Genomic DNA, 26606 nt, shown 5'->3' on the forward strand with positions numbered 1-26606 from the left:
CTGGATCATCCAGATGGTTTTTGTGAACTTCCAACGGGCCTGGATATGTGCCAACATAAGCAGGGGGACCTTGCATGTCCTGCAGGATTTTAATCCACGACGGCGTAATGTGTTGCTAATGGCAATGTTTGTGACTGTGGTCCCATTTCTCTTCAAGTCACTGACCAGGTCCTCCTGTGTAGTTCTGGGCTGATTCCTGACTTCACAAGGCGAGATCTTGCATGAAGCCCCAGACTGAGGAAGATTGACAGTCATCTTGTGTTTCTTCCATTTTCTAATAACTGTGTCAACAGTTGTTGCCTTCTCATCAAGCTACTTGCCTATTGTTCTGTAGCCCATCCCAGCCTTGTGCAGGTCTACAATTTTGTCCCTGGTGTCCTTACACAGCTCTTTGGTCTTGGCCGTGGTGGAAAGGATGGAGAGTGATTGAGTGTGTGGACAGGTGTCTTTTAGACAGGTAACAAGCTCAATCAGAAGCAATTAATACAGGTAATGAGTGCAGAGTAGGAGGCTTCTTACAGAAAAACTAACAGGTCTGTGAGAGGCAGAATTCTCGCTGGTTGGTCGGTGGTCAAATACTTATTTCATGTAATAAAATGCAAATTAATTATGTAAAAATCATACAATGTGATTTTCTGGATTTTATTTTGAGATTCTGTCTCTGACAGGTGAAATGTACCTACGATAAAAATTACAGACCTCTCCATTCTTGGTAGGTGGGAAAACTTGCAAAATCGGCAGTGTATCAAATACTTATTTTCTCCACTGTATGTATGTATCTATCTATTTATTAGCTGTCTTTCCATCACAAGCAGCCCATTTATTCCTATATTTGCAATGCCTTTTTTCTCCAGTGGTGGCGCTGTAGGGGAAGTGAACGCTTGCTCACAGGTTTTTCTATGGATTATAACTGTTATGATGTAAACAAACAAAACAAAAGGGAAATGTCCACAGTAATTAAACCCTTTCCTATATTTCCCGGGGCTATTGATCTCCACGAATATTGACAAATTGGACTTGTCCTTTAAGATTTCAATATTGAGCTCCGCACATGTTGAGTCGGCGTATGATGATGTGACGATCTGATGAAGTGACGATGCGCTTTAATGCGCCTTTTCAGACTTTAATACATGAGTGCGGTCTAATTGACTGCAGATGTCTGTTTTATTTCTCTTTTCCATTGTTCGGAGGCTTTTTAGCACCTGTTCTCTGTTTAACACAGTGTAAGCCGCACCAAATGCTGAGTGTAAATTTCTCTCGTTTGGAATGTTTTGTGCCGCGCTGAATTGTCTTTTATACATGTTCTAATGAGAGATAAACTCGTCAGCTGAAAACAATTAAAATCATCACGTTCCATCCTCCCACTGTTTATCAGTCATCTACCGATACGCCTCTGTCGAGCGCACATAGACATCAAGGTTCATTTAATTAAGAATAGCAAAAACTATCATTAATTTAATGAACATTTTTGTTATTTTTATATTTCCTTCTTAATATTAAAGCACAAGTTAAGGAATAATTTATGCAGAGTGGATTCACCTCTCTGGTGCCATCTATGGGAAACCACCTGTAAGTTAATCTAAGCCATCTGTTGGTGGCGCTAGAGAAGACAGGGACGATCTTCCTTCTGTAGGGGATCTAAGTTTCGGTCACTTTCCCAGCTAGCCTTTCCCTAAAGACTCCTTAATAGATGGACCACTTCAAAGAAATGGTTATGTCTCACCTAATCCTTGAAGCCTTTGGTCTGGAACAGCAGTTCTTATGCATCACGGGCAGATGTGTTGGTGTTGCAGAATAATTCAGTTGGAACAATCGAGGATGATGTAGCAGAACAGTAACTGAAAGCGCAGAACTGAAACCAATGGAACAACAGAAGTCACTTCAGCAGTAGAAATTTGCCATCTGGTGTACCTGATACGGGAAGTTTACCAGCAAAACTAGACCTGTAGTATAACAGTCATATCCCTGTGATGTAACAGAGCTGAGTTTGTACCGGAGTCCAAAATGTTGATGTCATAACTGTAAGGCAAGTTATATAACAGAGGTAAGTTTGTCACAGAGTCCAAGACTAAGCTATCCAGTGGTGTACCAAGTGATATATAGCAGGGCTTGTTTTGAAACAGCAACCAAGGCAAAGTTGGCCAGAGATAAAGCAGAGTTTCCAAGAAATGTAGAAGAGCATGCTTTGTCACAGAGGACAAAATATAGCTGGTTAGTGGTAAAGCAGAGTTAACCAAAAATGTAGCACAGCTGGGTTTGTGACAGTGTCCAAGGCAGAGCTGGCCAGTGGTATAGGAGAGTTATCCAGCAATGCAGCAGAGGTGAATTTGCTACAGCATCCAAAGCATAGCAGACCTGTGGTGTAGCAGAGTTATCCAGTAATGTTGCAGTGTTTGTTCTGTCACAGAGTGCAAGGCAGAGCAGGCCAGTAGTGAAGTAGAGTTACCCAGCAAGTTAGCAGAGCTACAGTGCAAAGCAGAGCTGGCCAGTAGTGTAGCAGAGGTACACAGAGATGTAGCAGAGCTGGGTTTGCCACAGAATCCAAGACAGAGCTGGGCAATGGTGTAGCAGAGGTACCTGGAGATGTAGCAGAGCTGGGTTTGCCACAGAATCCAAGAAAGCTGGTCAGTAGTGCAGCAAAGTTACCTATCGTCTGGCGATGTGGAAAGAACAGAGCTTGTGGGTCGCCCTCGCACACCCAGGGCAGCGGGGTACTCGGTACCAGGCCGGTGTCAGGCAGGCATGTGTCACAGCAGCGGTGACCCGGTCCGTGGCCCCGGTCGCCCAATATCAATGGCGGTGATGTTGTTAATGGTGTTAAAGTTTATTAGAATAGTTCGTGATGCCACCCGTGGTGTTTGGCAAGTAAGGTGTTGAGCCAACGCTGCATGCAGATCCACTGGGACTGATGGTGTGGTGCAGCCAAGATGGTGTAGCTCCCCACAGGTGGAGCTGTAGTCCCAGGGCAGTGTAGGTGCAATGGATGAGGAGAGGCACAGAATGGTATGGATGCTGGTACTCAGGTGTAACGGTGCGGGAATAACTGGAGGACACCAGAGTATGCGGTTCCAAAGCTTTACTCACTGTTTGCAGTTCACACAACTGCCTGCCTCCATACTGTGTTCTCCAGGTCAGGGCTCCAGCCAACCTACCAGGCAGGATAGGATTCTCCCTTCCACACTCCGCCAACATGTACCTTACTGAACGACTCCTCCAATGCGCCTTTAGGTGCGAAGCACTCCAGTACTTAGTTACCCTGGAATGCCTCTCTCTAGGTGTTCCTAGTCTTTACTTGTATGACAGACAGCTGTAGCCTGCTTTGGGGACTCCACTCTGCGTCCCGGCTCTCTATTCAGTTGCTGTTGTGTCCCAAGTCTATGATCGGAGCAAGGCGTTAGCGGCTCACTACTCCTCCGGTGTCTGTTGCCGGACATAAAGATCCAATCAACCTCGGGGACCGGACCCCGGCCTTTGCGCTCTCTGGACTGGAAGGGTTCTCTATCTTTCTTCAACCAGCTTCCCACGTCCTTCTATTCTCCTTTGTTCCTATCTGTTCTATCTCTCTGATGGAAGGTTAGGTTATCAATCTTATCAGTCTCTTTCTCTGGTCTTTCTCGTGCCAGCAGCCCAGATCACTGAGACCTGCTGCAGCACGTCCCTCAGACACCCATCTTCTCTCTTCTCTCTCTAACTACTCCCCCCTAACTTTCACTCTTCCCACTCTTTTATATCATCTCACTCCACCCGCCTCCCAGCACATCTCGTGTTACGAAGCAGGGTTCCACGAGGGGTGCTCTGCTAACCCCCAGCCTGAAGCTGTTAGGTGGCCCCACTGAACTATCCTGTGTGTGGAATGCAGGTGTGGAGCGTGGTCAGGAGTTCCCACCTTACCTGGATGGTGGGGCACTACACCTTAGGAGAAGGTGCAGTACCTCTGTGGCGACTAAAGCCTCAGGGGCGCCCCACTTGTCCTAAGGTTCTAGGAAGAACATTAAGGCAATCCATTAAAGCAGCATGGACACCAACCACCGGAATACTTAGGTGGCATTCCAGTGCCTGAGTCAGCCTATATGAACTCATTGATGAACTTTGGGTAGCCATTTACAACTCAAGGTGCAGAGCAGCAGACTGAGCCGGCGGAGGCAGGAAGAGGATGCAGTGCCAGACATTGGATCCAGGAGAGAAGAGTAACAAAGGATCAGTATCTTTCAAAATAATATAACAGTATAGAGAAAATATTCTAGGGGTAACGGCTGATGGCTTCCACTTCATCTGCCTGGATTCACTGAGAATGATGCGGATAAGAAGTTTGAATGATAACTAGGAACAATAGGGATCAGTTGGGAAGTTTCGGCAACATTGGGGAAATAAAGAGATCTATTTCGAGAGTGGGGCCCATTGTGTGCCTCTGTCAGCAAAAAGGGCTCTCTCAATTTGTTTGTGTGGGAGTTATGAGTGTTGTTAAGCAAGTGTGAGACCCCCATCTATCATACATTGATGGCACGGTGTACAAAATAGGAATCCTCCTTTCAGTGAATGACTATGCTGGACTTCACGACCCGATAGAATCTGAAACCCTGACCAAGGTGCCGAGAGACAGTGTGATGACCCTATGTGCTGCCGTAAGGTGCATCTAAGATCTTTTGGAACCGTTTTATGTATTAGCGGCAGCAGTGACGTCACACCTACATCACATATCACCACTGCAGCCAATCATTGAGCACAAGTGTTCTAGCCCTGGTTTCAAATGTCTGTAAAAGTTCGGGGAAAAAAGTATTTTTTTAACAACCATTAACCTCTGGCACTGCTCAAAATACACCAAAAAATGATTATTGTCAGACTTGATAATAATATTCTCTTATCAACTTTTAACAGAAATTCCTTCTTAGATCCATGAATTCTTCACAACGGAAAAAAAAAAATTAGTTCCTTATCCCGTAATGAAATGATAATATCGCGCAGATAATTGCGTTCATCTTTTTAATGGAAGTAAAGCTGCAAATTAATAGGGAGCATTTAATTGGGAAAGCAGCACAGACTCGGTAATCCGGGAGCCGCGGCGTCTTCTGTGTGTTTAGGGTTCTCTTCTGTAAAGTAATTACCCAGCGGTCACCGCCGAATGTGATTAATCCTGAGCGCGCGGGTGAAAAAGTCATTTTCTACAAACAAGTGCAAAATTAAAAAGACAAAAAGCCGTTTGGTAAAATTGTGATGAAACAAGCTGATTATTTTTTTTTTTATGTTTTATTCTTATCTCTTCTTTCTTTTCTTTTTCTTCATTTTTAGGAATTGCTTTTTGTCTTTCGGATCCATAATGAACTGTATTATTTTGAGCAGACGGCGACTCTCGGCAAATACGTTCCCTCTGTATTTTGGCTAAAAATATTTATACGCTCAATATTTTATTGTCAGAGTCATTACTACTACCAAGGACCGAGGAAAAGAAAAGAACTATTGCACGAAGCCGTATTATAGATCTGCGTTGTATCGACCCTTTTTGGGGACACTTTTTCTTTTACTTAAAACTTTGTATTTTGGCCCAAATAGTACATTTTTTTATTAAAAATGACAGACTTTTTACTGACTCTGTTTCTATGCACATTGCCGAGTTAGCTGAGAATCTGTTTCGAGCCTTGTTCTCGCAGGGATGTTTGGAACTCTTTTGTATGACCCTTTATAAGCTCCTTTGTGCTAATTTATGACCACATCAAAGTTGTACTGAATGCTAAAGAACTCTGATGCGGTCATATATTAGCAGAGAGGCGTTCCAAAAATGATAAAGAGTTGCAAACTCCCTTTCAGAACCAGTTCATTGACAAAAATACTGTCTAAAACAGCAAGCAAAAGCCAATTCTTTGCTTAGAGCCACATTTTCAATAAAACTGGCCCCACATTCGTGAATACTAGACCAAGAGTATACCAGGAATGCAGCATGAATTAAACCTCTCCCAGCAACCAACATACTATTACATTCTAATTTGTTACTCATCTGTCCCAGCTCCAGTGCCGGGTTCTGATTATTCCATTGTACAATGCAAAAAGAAGAAATATGCAGCACTCTCCAATAGAGCTGAAAAACTGTGCGTCTTTATTTCACATGAATTCCATCAACAGGTCCTGGACCCGTAGAAGCGAGTAATCGCGAATCGGCCGTTGTCCGGCACCTCCCTCCCCTAGCATTCCTCTAACGTCCTGCATGTCCACATACCAGTTGATGGAATTTGTTTGAAATAAAGACGCACAGTTTTTCAGCTATATCGGTGAGTGCTGCATTTTTCTTCTAAATATTCAAGTTTTTTCATGCAAGCACCTCCGTTTGACTGAACTATACACCGCAATACTTCAGATAAATAGCTCCGTCTGTTAATGTGGTGATTTGTGTGCCCTAGTTTGCCGTTCATCTGTGTGCTTTTTTGCTGGGATTTGATTCTTCCTTTCCCCGGCACTAGCTCTCTCTTCTCTCATATGAGTCAGGTTGCCAGAATGCTCAGTTCTGCTGATCCAAGGTGCCTCTTTGCTCTTCCTATATCTATGTGCTCCCTCTTGGATGTGCTGTACCTAAATGACTGTCGGTATGCTTGGCTCTGTTGCTTCATATCCAACTCAACTGTTCCACTTTTTTCTACATGCCATCCAGAAAATCCACCTCTGCAGTTCCATGCTGCTTTGTGTGCCGACCTGCCAACCCTGCTGTTCCACATGCCATAGAGCATATCCAGCTCTGCTGTTGCATGCCAAACAGTCTCAAAGGTCAGACATCCAATGATAATTGAAGGCTATGGGCATGATGGCAATGGACACTAGAGATGAGCAAATTTAATTGTGCTGAATGGAAGTTTATTTTTACCTGAAAACAAATATTTCCTAGTAATTTGCTTTATGCGAATTCAGAAAAATGGTGACCATCTGGGTGGACTGGGGAAAGGTTAAAGAAAACAAACAATAATAATACGTGTACTGTTCACATGTTTTGCCATCTTGATGTGAGCTATGAGTGTCTTTCCAAGTAATATAGGCTGGATGTAAGCTGTGTGTCTCTTCCAGTAATATAGGCTGGATGTGAGCTGTGTGTCTCTTCCAGTAATATAGGCTGGATATAAGGTCAGTGTGTTTCTCCCAGTAATATAGGCTGGATGTGAGCTCTGCATGGCTCTCCCAGTAATATAGGCTGGATGTGAGATCTGCTTGTCTCTCCCAGTAATATAGGCTGGATGTGAGCTATGTGTCTCTTCCAGTAATATAGGCTGGATGTGAGGTCAGTGTGTTTCTCCCAGTAATATAGGCTGGATGTGAGCTCTGCATGGCTCTCCCAGTAATATAGGCTGGATGTGAGGTCAGTGTGTTTCTCCCAGTAATATAGGCTGGATGTGAGCTGTGTGTCTCTTCCAGTAATATAGGCTGGATGTGAGGTCAGTGTGTTTCTCCCAGTAATATAGGCTGGATGTGAGCTGTGTGTCTCTTCCAGTAATATAGGCTGGATGTGAGGTCTGTGTGTCTCTCCCAGTAATATAGGCTTTATATGAGCTGTGGGTGTCTCTCCCAGTAATATAGGCTTTATATGAGCTCTGTGTGTCTCTTCCAGTAATATAGGCTTGATTTGATTTATGTGTGTCTCCCCAAGTAATATAGACTGGATATGTGAGGTTTGTGTGTTCTTCCCAGCAATATGGGCTGGATGTGAGCTCTGTGTGTCTCTCCCAGTAATATAGGCTGATTGTGAGCTCTGTGTGTCTCTCCCAGTAATATAGGCTTGATTTGATTTCTGCGTATCTCCCCAAGCAATATAGACTGTGGTCTGTGTGTCCTTCCCTGTAATATAGGCTGGATGTGTGCTCTGCGTGTCTCTCCCAGTAATATAGGCTGGATGTGAGCTCTGTGTGTCTCTCCCAGTAATATAGGCTCAATGTGAGCTCTGCGTGTCTCTCCCAATAATATAGCCTGGATGTGAGCTCTGCGTGTCTCTCCCAGTAATATAGGCTTGATTTGATTTCTGTGTGTCTCCCCAAGTAATATAGACTGGATGTGTGAGGTCTGCGTGTCTCTCCCAGTAATATGGGCTGCATGTGAGGTCTGTGTCTCTCCCAGTGATATAGGCTTAATGTGCTATCTGTGTGCCTCTCCCAGTAATATAGGCTGGATGTGATCTCTATGTCACTCTGTCACTCTTCCAATAACATAGACTGTAAGTGAGAACTGTGTATCCCTTCCAGTAATATAGGCTGTGCATTAGATCTGAGTGTCTTTTCCAGCAAAACATGTAAGATGTGAGAACTAGTGTGTATCTCCCAATAATATAGGCAGATGTAAGGTATGTGTATCTAGGAGGCTGCTTTCTTCATTAGTTCATATACAGTATTGCACAGCTAGAAGCTTCTATCCTGCACTCATCTCCTCTTCAATTGCTTTCCTCCATAACTAAAGTAATTCTTCTCTGCCTTCCATGAGCGTACAGATACTTTTCCCTCACCAAATGATGGCGATCTATGCACAACCCCCTTTTCTTCCTTGCTGTCATTGTCATGATCCATTTTTGGATTTGTGGCAGCTCTGGTTCCTCTCACATTAAAACTTTTTTCCTTTCAGGCCCGCGGGGTTAATTGCAGTTTTTCCCCACTGGCGAGCTGGTGTTACTGCAGTGCTGTTGGGTCAGCTGATGTTGCTGGTGACCAGTTCCACATCCTTTAAAAGGTCACCTGATTCATCAGCTGACTGTTGGTGATACAGTCCCTCTTTGGAGACCAACCTTTGCAGAACCATCTGTCTCTGGTGTCAGCCAAGTCTGGTGTTTGTGGAACGCCCCCCAGGGCCAGGGGTACTCAGTACCGGGTCGGTCAGGCTCTTTTACAGGGGAAGTGTGTCACAGTGGTGATGGTGACCCGGTCCGTGGCCCTGGGCATCCAGATGTAGATGATGGAAGTTCAGATGAAGGGGGAAAAGATGGTAGGATAATTAATAGGGGAAAAGGGGAATCGTGACGCTACCCGTGGTACTCGGCTAGGGTAGCCGACGCTGCGATGCAGATCCACTGGGACAGTATTAAAGCAGCCAAGATGGTTAAGCTCTCCACAGGCAGAGCTGTGTCCCAGGGCAGTTGAGCTGGTGACGGTGGTGGTGTATGCAGTGTATGGCAGGCGAGTTGTAAATGACACCAAGGACACAGTTAGGTGCAGTTTCTGGGCTTTTTCTCACAAGTCTTGTACACAAGATGACCCACTTGGTACTGTGTCCTCCGAGGGAGGGGTACAGCAAACTCCCTGGTAGATCAGGAACACCTGTTCAAGACTCCTCTTTGTGTTCTCCTCTCTAGGCCGTGTCTCTGCGCTGATCTCTCCCTTCCTTTCTGCCCTGCGCCTTCACAAGCAGTGTCGCAAGCCGGCAGCCATGGATCACACTGGGCGACGTGGGTCAGGCCCCGGGGTCCTTTATACCTACTGCTGCCTTTTTGCTGAATGTTTGTGGTTGTGGCTGAGGCACTTAAAGTTACCTCAGCCTCCGGCTTTCTAGCTGAGCCTTGCAGTTCTCCATTAGCTTCAGGGGCTGGCTCCCTCACTCAGGCCTGGTCCTTCCTTTCCAGGATAAGGGCCCCATGGTTGGCTTTCACACTAGGACCCCTTCCTTCAGTCTAGGAGCTTGGTCAAGATGTTTCTCTCTTCTCTGACCCTCAGTCCTCTCATGGCAATCCTGCTCTTACACTGTCCTGTCACCGACTGACTACTCTCTGGAAAGATCTATTTACCTCAGGCTTAACTCCACCCACCAACTGTCACCTTTCTCTCTCTGATTGGATGCCCACAATCACTCCACTACCTAAGCTCCTCCCACCAACTGTCACCTTTCCCTTACGTCCCTCCAGACAGCACCATGGAGGTAGTCCTTCCTTGACCTATAGTGGGACAGGATCAAAGAGAGGTTAAAATGCCCCTCCCACCTCCACCCTCCAGTGTTTTTCCTGTCCCAGCAAGGGATGGTTGTATGAGAGGGGTGGACATTTATGGCTTTCCATTCCCCCTGGCAGGCGATCCGTGTCTGATTCCTCTCTGGGAGAGGTCCCTCAGCTGTCATTCGCTGTACCAGACGTGATTGGGGGTCTCAGCCCTCTCTTCCCCCCCTGTCACGCGGACCATGGCTGACACCTCTTGGAAAAGTTCCTCAGCCAGCAGCCAGCCTGCATGATGGGCTCAGGGGGATCGTGCGGCGCGTCCAATGCTTCCGCCTGTCAAGGGGCCCAAGGCCGAGGCCGACACTCCCCGGTGGGGAGTCCCTCTGCCCCAAAGACCAGTCGAGAGGACGTGCTCCTGGGTTGAGCCACTCCTCCCGGTGGGAGGCTCTCAGCTTGGACGCCGGCCGGCAAAACATCGCTACTTCCGGAAAACATGCAATGGAGAAGGCCATTGCACCTCCGGTAACGTCAGCATAAGGTCGGCGTGCGTTCCATGGCAGAATGCGGAAGTGCAGAAACAGGCTAGTTTCTTGGATCTCGTGGGGCACAGGAGAGGAAGTCACTGGCAGTAATACAACATTCCTGACCGAACGCCACTTCCCTCCTGGGTAGGCTCTCAGCGTTACCTGCTCCCCCTGTCTTTCTAGCAGGTGTGGAGCCAGCACAGGTGAGTGCACGCTGGAATGTTGTGTTCATGGCCTGGGCCTCTGGGTTGATACTAGCCTCATGCCTTGGTGCCAAAGCTGGGCCTAGAGCCTCATGTGCTGAGATGTGTCCTCACATATAAGCAGCTAGGCTTTGGACCTCTAGGCTATAGTAGCTTGGACATATGGCCTTACATCTCATAATGTGACCTCAGTTAGTTGCAGGCCATGTCTGCACAGAGCCTTATGGCTGGACACATGGTGGAATGCAGCACATGGTCTCCAGGAAGACTGCCCTCTAGCTGCGGCTCATTAATTAGCTCCTTCAGGTGGAGCCGGTCTGACAATTGAGATGTACTATTCAGAGAGGACGTTTATCCGGATCTCTGATTGCTCTCTTGGTGGTAACTGGGGGCCTGGTCTCTCATTTGCCACCTTCAAGCAGGGCCGTAGTCTGTGCATCATATTACATCATAGGTGCATGGTATCGTCTCTGTGCATGGTATCGCCGCTGCGCAGGATATTGCCGCTGGGCACGATATTGCCGCTGTGCACGATATTGCCGCTGTGCACGTCATATTGAAGCGGTGCACGACATATTGCTGCTGTGCACGATATATTGCCGTTGTGCACGATATATTGCCGCTGTGCACGCTATATTGCCGCTGTGCACGCTATATTGCCGCTGTGCACGATATATTGCCGCTGTGCGCGATATATTGCCACTGTGCACGATATATTGCCTCTGTATGCGATATATTGCCGCTGTGCACGATATATTGCCGCTGTGCATCATACTGCCGCTGTGCATCATACTGCCGCTGTGCATCATATTGCATCATATGGCATCATTGTGCATCATATGGCATCATTGTGCATCATATGGCATCATTGTGCATCATATGGCATCATTGTGCTTCATATGGCATCATTGTGCATCATATGGCATCATTGTGCATCATATGGCATCATTGTGCATCATATGGCATCATTGTGCATCATATGGCATCATTGTGCTTCATATGGCATCATTGTGCATCACTTGGCATCATTGTGCTTTATATGGCATCATTGTTAGTCATTGTTTCCTTATTAAAAAAATGACTAAGTATGGAATGGACAAGGCAACTGTTAGGTGGATTCATAACTGGCTTAGTGATCGGACCCAGAGAGTGGTCGTAAATGGCTGCACATCCAGTTGGAAGAATGTCTCAAGTGGAGTACCACAGGGCTCTGTCCTGGGCCCTGTATTGTTCAACATATTTATCAACGATTTAGATGAAGGAATTGAGGGTAAACTGATTAAATTTGCTGATGACACAAAGCTAGGAGGGATAGCTAATACTAGAGAAGAGAGAGAGAGGATTCAAAAAGATATAAATAAACTGGAGCAGAGGGCAGCAACTAACAGAATGGTTTTTAACAGGGAAAAATGCAAAGTACTACATCTGGGCAATAAAAATGAAAAAAGCATATACAGAATGGGAGGAATAGGGCTAAGCAACAGCACATGTGAAAAAGACTTGGGTATACTAATAGATCACAGACTGAATATGAGTCAACATTGTGATGCAGCAGTAAAAAAGGCAAATGCAATTCTAGGATGTATTAACAGAAGCATACAGTCTAGATCACGTGAAGTCATTATTGCCCTCTACTCCTCTTTGGTCAGACCTCATCTGGAATACTGTGTCCAGTTTTGGGTACCACATTTTAAAAAAGACATCAACAAACTGGAGCAAGTTCAGAAAAGAGCGACCAGAATGGTGACCGGTCTGCAAACCCTGTCTTATGAGGAAAGGTTGCAGGATTTGGGAATGTTTAGTTTACAAAAGAGAAGACTGAGAGGAGACTTAATAGCTGTCTACAAATATCTAAAGGGCTGTCACATTGTAGAAGGATCATCTTTATTCTCATTTGCACAAGGAAAGACTAGAAGCAATGGGATGAAGCTGAATGGGAGGAGACACAGATTAGATATTAGAAAAAACTTTTTGACAGTTAGAGTGATCAATGAGTGGAACAGGCTGCCACGAGAAGTGGTGAGTTCTCCTTCAATGGAAGTCTTCAAACAGAGGCTGGACAGACATCTGACTGGGATGATTTAGCGAATCCTGCTTTGAGCAGGGGGTTGGACTAGATGGCCCAGGAGGTCCCTTCCAACTCCATGATTCTATGATTATGCTTCATATTGCATCATTGTGCTTCATGTTGCATCATTGTGCATCATAGGGCATCATTGTGCATCATATTGCATCATTGTGCTTCATATTGCATCATTGTGCTTCATAGTACCTCTGTGCATCATATGGCTTCATAGTACCTTTGTACATCATACTTCATCATATGGCTTCATAGTTCCTTTGTGCATCAGACTGCATCATGGGGCTGCATAGTGCCTCTGTACATCATACGGCATCATGGGGCTTCATAGGGCCTCTATGCAGCACATTCCACTATGTAGCTTCATAGTGCCTTTGTGCATCGTATTGCATCATAGCGCTTTATAGTACCTCCATACATCATATTGCTTCATAGTGCTTTTGTGCATTATAGTGCATCATATGGCTTCATAGTCCCTTGGTGCATCATATTGCATCATAAGCCTTCATAGTGGCTCTATGCATCATATTGCTTCTAAGCGCCCCATAGTGTCTTGGCACACTATATTGCGTCATAGAGTTTCTGTACAGCATAAGGCTTCTGTGCATCATATTGCGTCATAAGGCTTTGGTACCTTTGCGCCTCAAGGGGTCATTTGTGGGTCTTAATACCTCTGTGCTTCATAGTACCTCGGGCATTGTGGCTTTGTGCCTCTGGCTGTGGGCCTCTGGCTTAGACCTTCTGACTTGTGCCTTTTTGTGGGCCGCACCTTGTATGGTCGGCCTACCACTTCACATTTTGTCTCAGGCCCCAACTCGGGTCTTCGTGTTTCGGGACCCAGACCCAGTTTCTGTTGCTTCATTCTTGGCAACTGGACTTAGCCAGACGAACAGTTATGCTTGAATTGGCCTAGTAACTTAGCATTTCTTCTATTTGGAACAGAACTCTCAAATCAGCTACTGCCTTGAGTGCTAAAGGCAGGTCCCTCTCATAGTTAGCATTTAAAGGGAGACATACGTCTTTGGGGGTTCATCCTTTAAGTGGACATATTCTGGGTGCAGAAAATCCCATAAGGTGGAAGAAAGCAATTCTTCCCGACTCCACATAGAGCAGTCGGACTAGTTTCCTGGATAGACACAAGGTAGACAGATTCTTGTCCCATAAATCCGTTGTATTATGTTTACCAGGGGTGGCATCACTACTTTTTGTACCTGGTGGCGAATCAGCAGCTCTGCGTCAGGTGGTAGAGGATCCCATACTCGCTGCTCTTACAGGAGTCAGGGCTCCTAAGGTAAAGAAGCTGTATCCAGGACTCTCGCAGTTGAGAACCCATAGTCCATCTGCCTCGCAGTAGTCAATCCGCTCTGCGATGGGAGGAAACCTACCTCCCTCTAGTTATAGAGTGTGGTTCCTCCCACCAAAGCAGTCAGGGGTATAAATATCTCTAAGAAGATTGCCTTTTAGGATATAACATATAAATTTCCCTTTCAATGCTTCTAATGAGAAGCCCAATGTTGGTAGTGGCAGGAGATGTTACCTGCCAGATGGAGTATTTCCTTAGTTTTAAATAATATCCAACCCTTTCTTGGGGTTTAGACATGTAAAGGATTCAGAATACACATGATCTCCTGGATGAGTAGGGTACATACGTCTCAATGCTCCGCTATTTTCCATGTACTGTCATTGCTTTGATCTTCCAGTGGTGCAGGGTCTCTGGCCTGCAGGTTTCCTTGTAGTATGGTAAGCTGGTCTCCAGCCAAGGTTTAAGCCAAGCCTAGGAGGACCGACGAAGGAACTATCCTGTGTGATAAGCACATACAGCGAATTACTGGTCTGCACAGTCCTCATTGTATTGTGGCTTGGGTTATCACCATACCTTTGCTGGGCAATAAGGTTTTAAACCTATTCTGTGACTGTGGTGTTCATAAGTATCTATCACAATAACTGTAATTCACTGCGGTTCATTAGTGGTATTGGGGTACAACAGGTTTGTTCCACTGCAGATCTTGCTTGCCACATTCATACTGAAATTGGCCATTATAGACATATATCAGACACTCACTACGGTGATCACCTTTGTAGATCCCTTTCGATATCTATATTTCATCTCATCTTATAGATAATTTCTATATCTAGCCTGGTTCTTACCTAGGACTTTGATCCTCGGGCTTCTGTACCCACCCTGGGACCTTTGCTTTGGTATTCTCCATGGTGCTGTCCGGAGGGACATAAGGGAAAAAGGGAATTAGACCTACTGGTAATTCTGTTTCCTGTAGTCCCTCAGGACAGCACCCTTAGTTCCCTCCCTTATGTTTGTCTGTAGGCCTGCATGGGATTGTCCGGCAGATTGTTCATCCATCAGGTCATCGTGGCTCGAGATTGGGATGGAGCCGCTAAAGGGTCTTACATACGCGTTTGTAAGGGTGCGTTTAGACCATGTCCATCCATCCTCGGTAGTACTTTGAAAAAACACTTGAGTGTGGAGGTGGGAGGGGCCTTTTAACCTCTCTGTGATCCTGTCCCACTATAGGTCAAGGAAGGACTACCTCCATGGTGCTGTCCTGAGGGACTACAGGAAACAGAATTACCGGCAGGTCTAATTCCCTTTTTTCAATCTGATTGGATGCCCAACTATAACTCCACTACTAAGCTCCTCCCACTCTACCTACCATTCCCACCTGCCTCCAAACACCCTTTCCTGGCCAGTCTGGTGTGTATTGGGTGCAAGTGATAGGAGTCCTGTGTGGTGTCCCCTCCTTACCTGAGTGTGGGATACCACACCTCTGGATGAGGTGCAGTACTTCTGTGGCAACCGGACCCTCAGGGGCGCCACATTTGCAGTCCTGTTGCTGTGCTATCTATGGTGTGGAACTAAGCAGTGGTGTACACAAGCTAAGTGTTGTATTTTTGTTGCTTTGTCCCTTTGATTTCTGTCACTTCCCCCTGTGTGTTTTATCTGCAGAGGTGAGGCTAAAGCTCTTTGCCGGCCAGTGCACTAGCCAGGGCAGATCTAGGTAACAAATAGGGATGAGGTATCCTGACGTCGGCAGGGGGAAGGACCTGCATAGGGTGTTAGGTGAGAACAGGGACAGGCTCAGGGTGGATCTCAGGAGGTGACCTTCCCTGATTCTCTATTGTCGGGGCCTTCATCTCCCCTATTCCATCGAGGTTGTGTTGTTGTGCCGTCGTATTTAACACTGAGAAAATGGAGAGAGGAGCGGAGAGCTATAGGAACTTTGATGGATTTATATAAACTTTTCCAGAGCACTCTTGAGATAAAGAACTTAAATATACTCTTTAAACTCTGTAACACAAAAATGGTAGATAATTGTATTTATTCATTTATTTTTTTTAATGAAGATTATTTTGAAAGTTTCTTAACTTCACTTAGGAAACAAATGAACAATACAAAAATCTGGCTAGGTGTAAGGGAATGTAATAATGCACAAGTTCCAGATCACTCTCAGTCTGAACCATATTTTGCGCACCTTCACTTTTTAAATAGTTTTGCGCTCAATTAACTATTGTCTCTAGATTGAATTTAAAAAAAAATAAAAAAAAATAAATAAATGAATGCAAAAAATAATAATAAAAAAATACAATCTGCAATAACTCAATTAGGAGGAGGCCTGTCGGCTTTCTAATCTCCCTTCGAAACGAGGTTTCTTTGTTAGAAATTTTCAGCTACAGAGCGGGAATTGTAAAGAGTGGAATGAAAGTGTCATTAGTCTTGTAGTTTGTAACAACTTCTGCAATTGCATGATAAGAATGACAAAATACAAGAGATGTGAGCGGCACCTTCATTCTAATACCTGCATTTTTCCAGTCCTGGGAAGCTTTGTCTTGGAGCGGCGGGTGCATTGTTGATTCTAGAACAATGCACGGCACAATGCAGCGCACACCGTACGGGAATGGCTGCCCGCTGGGTCTGATTACAGAGGCTGCTGTTTCTGTTGAGACTTCACTCTCTGCTCCATTGAGTTTTATTCGTATTTATTCCATTTCTCATCAGCAGCCGCCTATCGCAAAACTTATTTCCTACTTTTGGCCTTTTGGGTGTTGTGGCATAAAAATTATCTTTTTGCAGAAGTGTTGATTTAATAACACTGTCGAGAATTGTCTTCCCCGGGATTCGAAAAAGAATAGACATGCCAACTCGGAGATGAATTGTTGCAGATTTTTATTTTTATTTTTTTTTTTATATATTTTCTTCTAGGGGCATTACGGAAACACAAATATATTGAAAACTTTTGCCGCAATGTGAATTTCCAGGGAATGAATACAATGTAATTGTATAATAACTTTTTTTTTTCCCCCGTTGAGTTATAGTTGACTTACCTTACCCGGCGAAGAGAAGGAATAAAATATTCCGGAGAGTATTACGACTTTATTAAATAAAAGTCTTGGAAAATAATTAGGATTCGATGGGATATTATTACACAATAAGTTTTCTGAAGACCTTAAAGGCACCAGAACAGACTCACAGCCTCCATGTGCCGCCATATTGTGCTGCACTATGTGCCGTATGGATGGTGCTATTCTCCTGCACTAACAATGTTCTTAGGATGGGAGAAGATCAGCTCATCTGGTATTCACTGGAGGACTGCAAAAAAAAATTTTGGAAAGAAATCTGAGGATTATGGAGATACAGTAAGGCTGTGTTCACACGTTGCGTTTTGCAGCATTTTTTTTTTGCTGCTTTTTTTATGCGAAATTCCCGCTATGTTTCACAGTATCAGCAAAGACTATGAGATTTCAGAAATCTCATGCACACAGCTTGTTTTTTTTTCTTAACTGTTCTGTCACAAGAGCTTGGCTTTTTCCAAAATGCAGCATGTCACTTCTTTCAGTGTTTTTTCAGCATTTTTGCTGTTTACCACCCATTAAAAGCAATGGGTAGTGCAAAAATGCTGCAAAAAACGCAGGTGTCAGGTTTTGCTGCATTTTTTGGTGCCAAAACCTGATGAAGTTGAATCAGATTTTTTTTTAATTCACTAAACTTTATCAGCATGCACAAGAGACAAATGTAGAGTGACAAAAATGCAGTAAAAAAAACTAAACAAAGAACACAGCAAAAATCAGCAAAAACTAAACAAAAAACACAGCAAAGACTAAACAAAAAACAGCAAACACTAAACAAAAATCAGCAAAAACTAAGCAAAAAAACAGCAAAAACTAAACAGAAAAAACATCAAAAACTAAGCAAAACACAGCAAAAAATAAACAAAACACAGCAAAAACTAAACAAAAAACACAGCAAAAACTAAGCAAAAAAATAGCAAAAACTAAAGTAAAAAACACATCAAAAACTAAACAAAACACAACAAAAACTAAGCAAAAAACAGCAAAAAGTAAACAAAAATCACAGCAAAAACAAAGCAAAACCTGCTTTTTGTAAGCAGTTGAAACACAGCTTAAAGTTGGCATAAAAAATGCATCAAAAATGCAATGTGTGAACATAGCCTAAGAATCCTCCACACATTTGTAATGTGAGGGCTTCAAAAATCTGCATATAAAAAAGACTCTAAAAACAATGCATAAGTTGCATACTAGGAGGATCTGCAAAATGTATAGCTATCTGTGGGAGTGCTGATCTTCTGGATGTTTTGACAACGGCACTTGAATGTAGCCGATCTGGCACCCATCAACCCCCTGATATAATTGCGGGGTGGAGGCTTCATGGTCATTTCTCGTTCTATATATTGAGACACTGTAGCATTGCAGTATGTAGAAGATACGATTGGACAATCACAGGTTCCAGTTAAAAAATAAAGTAAAAGGCAAGAAAAACTTTACTTAAAAATATAAAGAACAGCTAACTGAACACACCAATAAAATTTCTCCTCCTTGGTGGTGACCAAGCGCCGTGCTTTTTCTTCAGTAGGTAAACTATCACATGACAAAGGCAATCGTTTTGCTCTTCTCTATCCTGCACGCCTTCGGGTGGTGCTTCAAGGAAAACCGGTATTTTTTGATGACCCAGATAAAGCTTTAGAGGAAGTTGAGCGCTCTTTCCGGGCTTCCTCTCCGGTCACTTGACTCTGATTTGTAGCCATGTGTTATTTTGCCTTTAAGATTTGATTTTGAGCTTATGGCTTGATCTATATTGAACTTTTCTTCTCTCATGTTTTTCCTTCTAGGGGATACCATTAGTTAAGAAAACTTAACCCGATGTTTAACTTTTTGGTTTATATGTTGTTTCTCAGTTCAGTTGGGGTTTGGGGGTGGGGGTGGCTTCCCTCTCCTTGGGCACGCTCTGTGTCCGGTCTTTTTGGCTAACTAGGGTTGGAAGGTTTGCTCGCTGGGACAGACCTTTGCCCAACTACTTTTTTTTCTCATTTCTACGTTCTGGCCCCAATGTAGGATAGGTTAACATGGCCGCCCCTAATAACATAGCTTCTCACATTAATATACGCTCCATCGAACTTCTATCATGGAATGTGGCTGGTCTCAATTCACCGGTAATGCGCAAAAAAGTACTAGATCACATTAATCGTCTACGCCCCCATATTGTCTTTTTACAAGAAACCCACTGGCTATGCAGGGTTCACCAAGCACTCCGTAATAGATATTATGTGGTGTGTTTGGAGGCTTCCTTTACACAGAAAAAATGTGGTGTGGCCATTTTGTTTCATAAGGATCTCAATTATTCTATACAGGATGTGGTGAGGGACCAGGCAGGGCGATATATATTAGTCAGAGCTATTATTGAACAGCGGGAATGTTGCCTTATAAATATTTACGCACCTAATACTACTAGCCACTCCTTCTTTGCTAAACTTGAAGAGATGGTTCACGGCTGGCATCCTACCAGCATATTATTGGGTGGATATTTAAACACCCTTCATGATGCTTTTTTGGACAGATCTTCCCCCCTGCCGGCATCTCACCCTCCATCTAGAGCGATTTCTACCTTGTTAAACAGGCTTGACTTGGTTGATGCCTGGAGGTGCTGCCACCCTACGGAAAGAGAATATGCCTTCTATTCTAGGGTACATCATGTTCACACTCGAATTGGTTACTAGCTAACTTCTGCCTCTCTTCTTTCCCTTCTAAAAACAGTTGACATTCTCCCTTCAATTATCTCAGACCACTCCCCGGTCTTACTTACTCTGCAACTCCCCACTAATAGATCTGTGTCTTTGCACTGGCGCTTCCCCTCTTATCTCTATACTTCAGATGATTTCAAGCGCTATATGACAGGCTGGTGGGAGACTTTCATGGAGGACAACTTGGAACACTTTGACGATATCAATCTATTTTGGGCCACTGCTAAAACAGTACTTAGGGGACATGTTATCTCTTATGTGTCCCAGAAAAAAGGGAAGTTGTTGTCCTCCTTGCGGCCTCACCTAGACCAGCTCACTCAGTTGTATAGAGACTTTAAATTACATAATACTCCCTCCTCCAAAGAGGCTTACCTGACAGCTAAACAAAATTTAAATACCCTATTACATGAGCAGGCACACAACCAATTAGCTCATCAATGTAACCGTTATTTTCGTTGGCGTAACAAACCAGGCCGTCTCCTGGCGTCTTTAACGAAGCCATTCAAAGCGGGCTACTAGGGTTCCCAATATTGTCTTTCCCGATGGCTCTATCACTCGTGACCCAACCCAAATTTGTGCGGTTTTTAGAGACTTTTATGCAGATCTTTGTGGCCCATCTCTGGACTCCCGGGAGGATGGGTATGCATTCCTATGCAAGGCTTGTCCACCAAGGCTTTCTGACTCTCAGCGGAAGATCCTAAACCAACCAATTTCTTCTGAGGAGGTAAGATCAGTCATTAAATCTTCAAAACTGCATAAAGCCCCTGGCCCGGATGGGTTCTCGGTAGAGTTTTATAAACTGTTACAACCCTTAATTACTCCACACCTCACCTCTCTTTTTAACCATATTTTGGACTTGTGTTCTCTGCCGGATCGATTTAATGAAGCCTCTCTGTCATTACTACTAAAGCCGGGCAAAGATCCGCTTCTCCCTGCCTCATACCACCCAATTTCCCTTTTTAATGTTGATCTTAAATTGCTCGCCAAAATCATGGCTAATAGATTACAGTCTATGCTTCTTGATATTCTTACCTCATCTCAAACGGGCTTTGTCCTTGGTCGGTCTATCACTTACAATATCAGGATGGCGTTAGCAGCCATTACACATAGTTATTGTCAGGAACCCCTCACTGCACTTGCTCACTGAGCCAGTGCGCGTGCCCTGAGTACAAAATCAGTGCTCAAAGATACCTGTGGAGCGGGCAGCAGCGGTGACGATGCATGCTTCAGACTATCAGGACCTGAAGCATGTGACAGCTGGGGGCATGACCTAAGCTCCACAGAGCTAGGAGCTGCAGGGAAACTCCTAGAAAGGTAACTATGGGACAAGTTACCAAGGGGCATAGACAGGGACGTAAACCAGAGCAAGCCGGGTCAAAGCACGAGATAGCAGGACAGTACCAAAGGATTAGACAGAGCGAATAGTCAGGACATAGCAATAGATCAGAAAACCAGAACGGGCAATGGACGGTACAATAGGGACAAACTGTAACGGAGTAACAATAGCCAAGCCAGGAGGTCAGAACCGGAGAAGACAATAGTACCAAAACGAGAGACGGAATACAGAGTGAGGGAACAGGCCGGGTCATACACGGGAATCAAACAAGCAATGCAGTATCCACGCACACCAGGGGGGTCAGACACACAGCCAGAATAACAGTATAGCTGACAGGGAATCCTAGTCTGGAGTGAGTATAAATACCCCTCCCAGATCCAAAGAGAGGCCGGCAAAAGTTAACCCAGTGAGAACAGGACATTAACCATGTCCTAACCATGACAGTTATCAGGCTAAGGCCTAGCAGAATATACTGGTCAGCCTCTAAACTGATAAGGCTTTTGACCGTGTATCCTGGTCTCATCTTATCAGAACTTTGAAGTATAAACTGTTTGGCTTTACCTTTTTTAATTTTATACGCACAATTTACACTAACTCCCAATCTTCGATTTGGCTTAATGGTATCCAGTCAACCCCTTTTTCCATCTTCAGGGGGAGGAGGCAGGGCTGTCCTCTGTCACCTTTGTTGTTTAATATTGCCCTTGATCCCTTACTAAGACATCTGGAGATGATCCCTTCCAATGGGGGCATAGGGGTCTGTCACCATACACTTAAAACGTTGGCATTTGCTGATGATATTTTACTCATGATATCCAATCCTAAGGAAGCCATTTCCTCTGTAGTGGACGCCTTTACTGAATTTGGAGCAATTTCGGGATTTCGTATAAACTTTAATAAATCTCATGCTTTAGCAATTTTTAAAATTGCTCAAACGGTGGCCGTCCCCTTTCAGTGGGGGAGAAATTCTTTACCTTATCTTGGCGTTGACCTACCATCAAATGCTCGTGATATCTATAAATTAAATGTTCAGCCTCTTATTTCTGTAGTTATTCAAGAAATTCAATCCTGGGAATCCCTTAAATTATCATTTGCAGGTAAAGCCCATCTCTTTCCCTAAAATACTCTTTCCTTTACAGATGTTCCCGGTTCTACTTTCTAAAGCTGATGATAGGCTACTGACACGAGCCTTCCGCCAATTTATTTGGGGCTCAGAAGGGGGCTCTAGAATTAGTGTTTTTAAGCTACAGCAAACCAAATCTTTGGGTGGATTTAATCTCACAAATTTGCGCCTCTACAGTATAGCGGCTGCTTTTCGCCATTCCCTTGATTGGATATACGCCTTTAATCGCTTCACTAATAACCCAATAGATGAGGCCATGTGTAGACCCTTCAGCCTCCCAGCATTGCTTCACCTACGAAATTCTGAAATTCCAGTGGACGTTAGAGGTAATCCTCTATTATGGTCGGTATTCTTGGGATGGCATCAAGCTAGACGAGATAGCGGTCTTGACCCCCCACATCTCGATGTTTCTTCCCTTTCAAGGTAACCCCTCTTTTCTACAAGGCAAGCCACCTCCCATTTACAAGGTGCTTGGAAACAATGGGTGTAGACTGGTCTGAGATACGTTAACAAATAATCAATGCCTTATTACCTTAGAGGACATGGTTTTCAAATACCCAATCTTTCCTGAAGACAATTTTACTCTCTCTCAAATTAAACATTACGTGAGCTCAATATTGCAAGACATACCGGATGATGCTAGAACGCTCCCTCTAAATTTAATATCCATTAAAGCCCAAATGGGAACTTATTCTATGAGTCTTATATATAAATCATTAAAGCCTTCTATACATTGGTCAGACTCTTCACCAGGCCCTGGAAAATGGGTTGCTCAATTAACGAACTGTCGGGTAAATGACCTTTTGAAAGCCACTCTGGGTATTAACTCTATATTACCATATGACAGTTACATAACCATGTCTCTTATGATATTTCATAGAGTATACATCTCCCCGGAGGTCAAGTCGAAATGTCCCCCTCAGGGGACTATCCCTGCCCTAAATGCTTACACTCTCCAGCTGATATTTTCCATTGCCTTTGGGACTGCCCAAAAATAAGGGAGATGTGGGATACACTTCTGCAACATCTCATCAACACTTTTGGCATGTCTATCTCTCTCTCCCCGGAGTGGGCCATATTTAATATTCTCGCACAGGTGAGGCTTTCTGTCCAGCAGCGCCGCATCTTGTTCATATGGGCGTCAGCCACACGTAAAAGCATTCTCCATTTGTGGGCACAGGATGTAACACCTTCCTTAAGCCTAATTAATACAAAAGTAACATATCTCTTCAAAATGAATTGGATAGAGGCCTTACTTAATAAAGAAAAAGACACTGAACGCTTTTTTTTCACATGGTGTGTATCTAACCCTATCCTGTGTGATACTGACTGCTGAGCTGTGTATCTAATCCTCTCCTGTGTGATACTTTCTGCTGAGCTGTGTATCTAATCCTATCCTGTGTGATACTGACTGCTGAGCCATGTGTCTAATCCTCTCCTGTATGATTCTGACTGCTGAGCTGTGTATCTAATCCTATCCTGTGTGATACTGACCGCTGAGCTGGGTATCTAATCCTATTCTGTGTGATACTGTCTGCTGAGCTGTGAATCTAATCCTCTCCGCTGCAGTCTGTGTCAGAGGGTGGTCTGTGTTGGCACGGTAATAAATTGTGTTATTTTCAGCTTTACAGAAGGACGATAACACCATAGAAATGATAAGAATAGTAGGCCAAATTGTTTGGTGAATTGGAACAAGCGGGGTTAAAATTTCACCTCACAACATAGCCTATGACGCTCTTGGGCTCCAGACGTGTGACTGTGCAAAATTTTGTGGCTGTAGCTGCGACGGTGCAGATGCCAATCCCGGACTTACACACATACATACATACATACATACATACGTACATACATACACTTTTTCCCCATTATGTACCTAGGGGCAAAATTGTTTGGTGAATAGGAACGCGCGGGGTTAAAATTTCACCTCACAACATCGCCTATGACGCTCTCGGGGTCCAGATGTGTGACTGTGCAAAATTTTGTGGCTGTAGCTGCGACAGTGCAGATGCCAATCCAGGACATACACACATATATACATACATACATACATACACACATTCAGCTTTATATATTAGATAAAAACAACAGTAAAATTAAAAATAGAAACAACAATCTCTCTACTTTTCAAAAAAAATTTTTAGAAAAAAAGCAAACATATTGGTCTGTAAACGTCCAATGTATGAAGATATTTCGAAATGCTAAAATTACCATTGTTTTGGTTGCCACACCTCCACCACAAAATGCAAAAGGTTCAACACACTGCACATACCACAAAATGATACTAATAAAAAGCTATAGCTTGGGATGCAAAAAATAAACTTGCTAAAAAAAAATATTAAATATTACAAATCTCAAGAAATGGAGACACAAACCTGAAGACTATCTTTAAAATGTTCAGAAATGTATTCACCATTATATTAATAGAAAAAATATATATAAATTTGGTATTCCCAAATCATACTGACCTGAAGAATTAAGTTACCGGGTCATTTTTACGGCAAAATGGGCGCTGTGTAAGTGAAAGTCAAAAAATACAATGGTAGAGTTGAGTGCGGTTTTTACTTTTTCAACACACTTGGATTTCTTTTTCATTTTTCAACAAATTATATGGTAAACTGGCTGATGTAATTGAAAACTTGTCCTGCAGAATACGAGCCCTTATGACTATTTTTCTTGGAAGAAGGGGTGAAAAATTAAGAAAAGCAAAAAAAAAAGAAAAATCGACCTTATTGGGATGGGGTTAATATGATATGCAAATATGCAGATTTTTCTCCTAAATACATACGGATTTGTGCCCACTGTAGTGCTGAGTGAATGAAGTGTTAGTGAGCATGTGCAAACATTGCCCTATTAACCGCCCATATATGGAAGCACGGCTGCACATGCTCACTAACACTTCAGTCGCAAGAGGAATTTTATACCCCCTGTATTAGGGATCAGTGGGGGCCCTGAAGAGTCGGCAACCCTCGAGTAATCATACATTTATAATCTGTGTTGTAACTAGGTGAAAAATGTTGTTTATGGGATAACCGCTTTAAGAATAAATCCACACAGGAAGGAAGTGCTTTGGATTTTATCTACTGATACGCCCACTTTTTAGGACTGGCTTACACAAACCCTTCCCCTTTGGCATGAAATCTATGTGAATTTTCCTGGAATATTACCAATATTGGAGGTCATTCCTGGCAGATTTGGGTTCCCCAAAGTGATTCTGACTCCTGTGAGTTTTATAAGAATTCGGCTCTTTTTTCATTTCCCAATATATGAAAATCGTTGGTAGCAGAAAAAATGAACAAAACCAGATTTTAATATTTTATTAATTCGTCGTTATGTATAAATAGGGAATAAGAGACGTCTGGAGCAGCAGAGAGTCGCTCAGGCCGACATTTAATAAAGATATGCATGATTTATCGATAATCCACCCTATAAACAGCGCGCGCTCCTCCGGTTTCCCTCTATTGCTTTGATTTACTATGTCCTGTCATGGCTTGTGTATCTCCCAATTGATGAATATGACACACTCCTGACAACATTGGAAATTTATGTCCCTATTTTTCTTTTTTTTTTTTTTTTTTAGGCGCCTTATATAAGCAATAATTGTGCGGGAAGATTAGATCCGTTTACAAGGTCTGGGCTTCTCTGCATATATTATATGCCAGTGATAGGGACCTGGCATATGTACATAACATGGAAAAATAAAAACCAAACGGATAAATTACATATACATCCAGACTAATGAAACACGTGATCCCTAAGGGCACACAGCCAATCGACAGATTTACAGCTCTAGTGCTAATTCAAGTTTAACCCCTTCCCGATGAGACCATTTTCTATTTTGCGGCTTTTGTTTTTTCCTCCCCTACTTTTAAGACCAATATGTTTTTTTTAAAAATTTTCTGTCCAAATAACCATATGAGGGCTTGTTTTTGTGCAGGACCAGTTGTACTTTTGAATGACACCATTCATTTGATTATGTGACATACACATAATAAAGAGTGAAAAGTGTGTACACATAATAAAGCGTGAAAAGCGTGTACACAGAAAGCGTGAAAAAAAATCCAAATGTGGCAAAATGGCGAGGAAAAAAAACACAATTCTGCAACTTTTTTTTTATTTACCATGTTAACTTTACAGTAAAACTGACATTATGATTGTCCAGATCAGTACGATTCTGCAATTACCAAAAATGCATAGTTTTCTTTTTATTAAATTGGGACAAAAAAATTGGAAAATTATATGTATTTATATTTTTAAATATATAATCTGACACCAGTAATGCATTACATTTTTGGTCAATGGGGCAGTGACTAGGCTTGTTTTTTTGCTTCCTCCTGACCTGTTTTTGTTGATACCATTTTGGGATAGTTATGTTTTGATTGCCAGTGGTTATTGTCTTTTATTGCACTGTTGTTGT

This window comes from Dendrobates tinctorius, unplaced genomic scaffold (assembly GCF_039654945.1).
Source record: "Dendrobates tinctorius isolate UK_male_01 unplaced genomic scaffold, ASM3965494v1 ptg000059l, whole genome shotgun sequence".
Classification (NCBI taxonomy): Eukaryota; Metazoa; Chordata; class Amphibia; order Anura; family Dendrobatidae; genus Dendrobates; species Dendrobates tinctorius.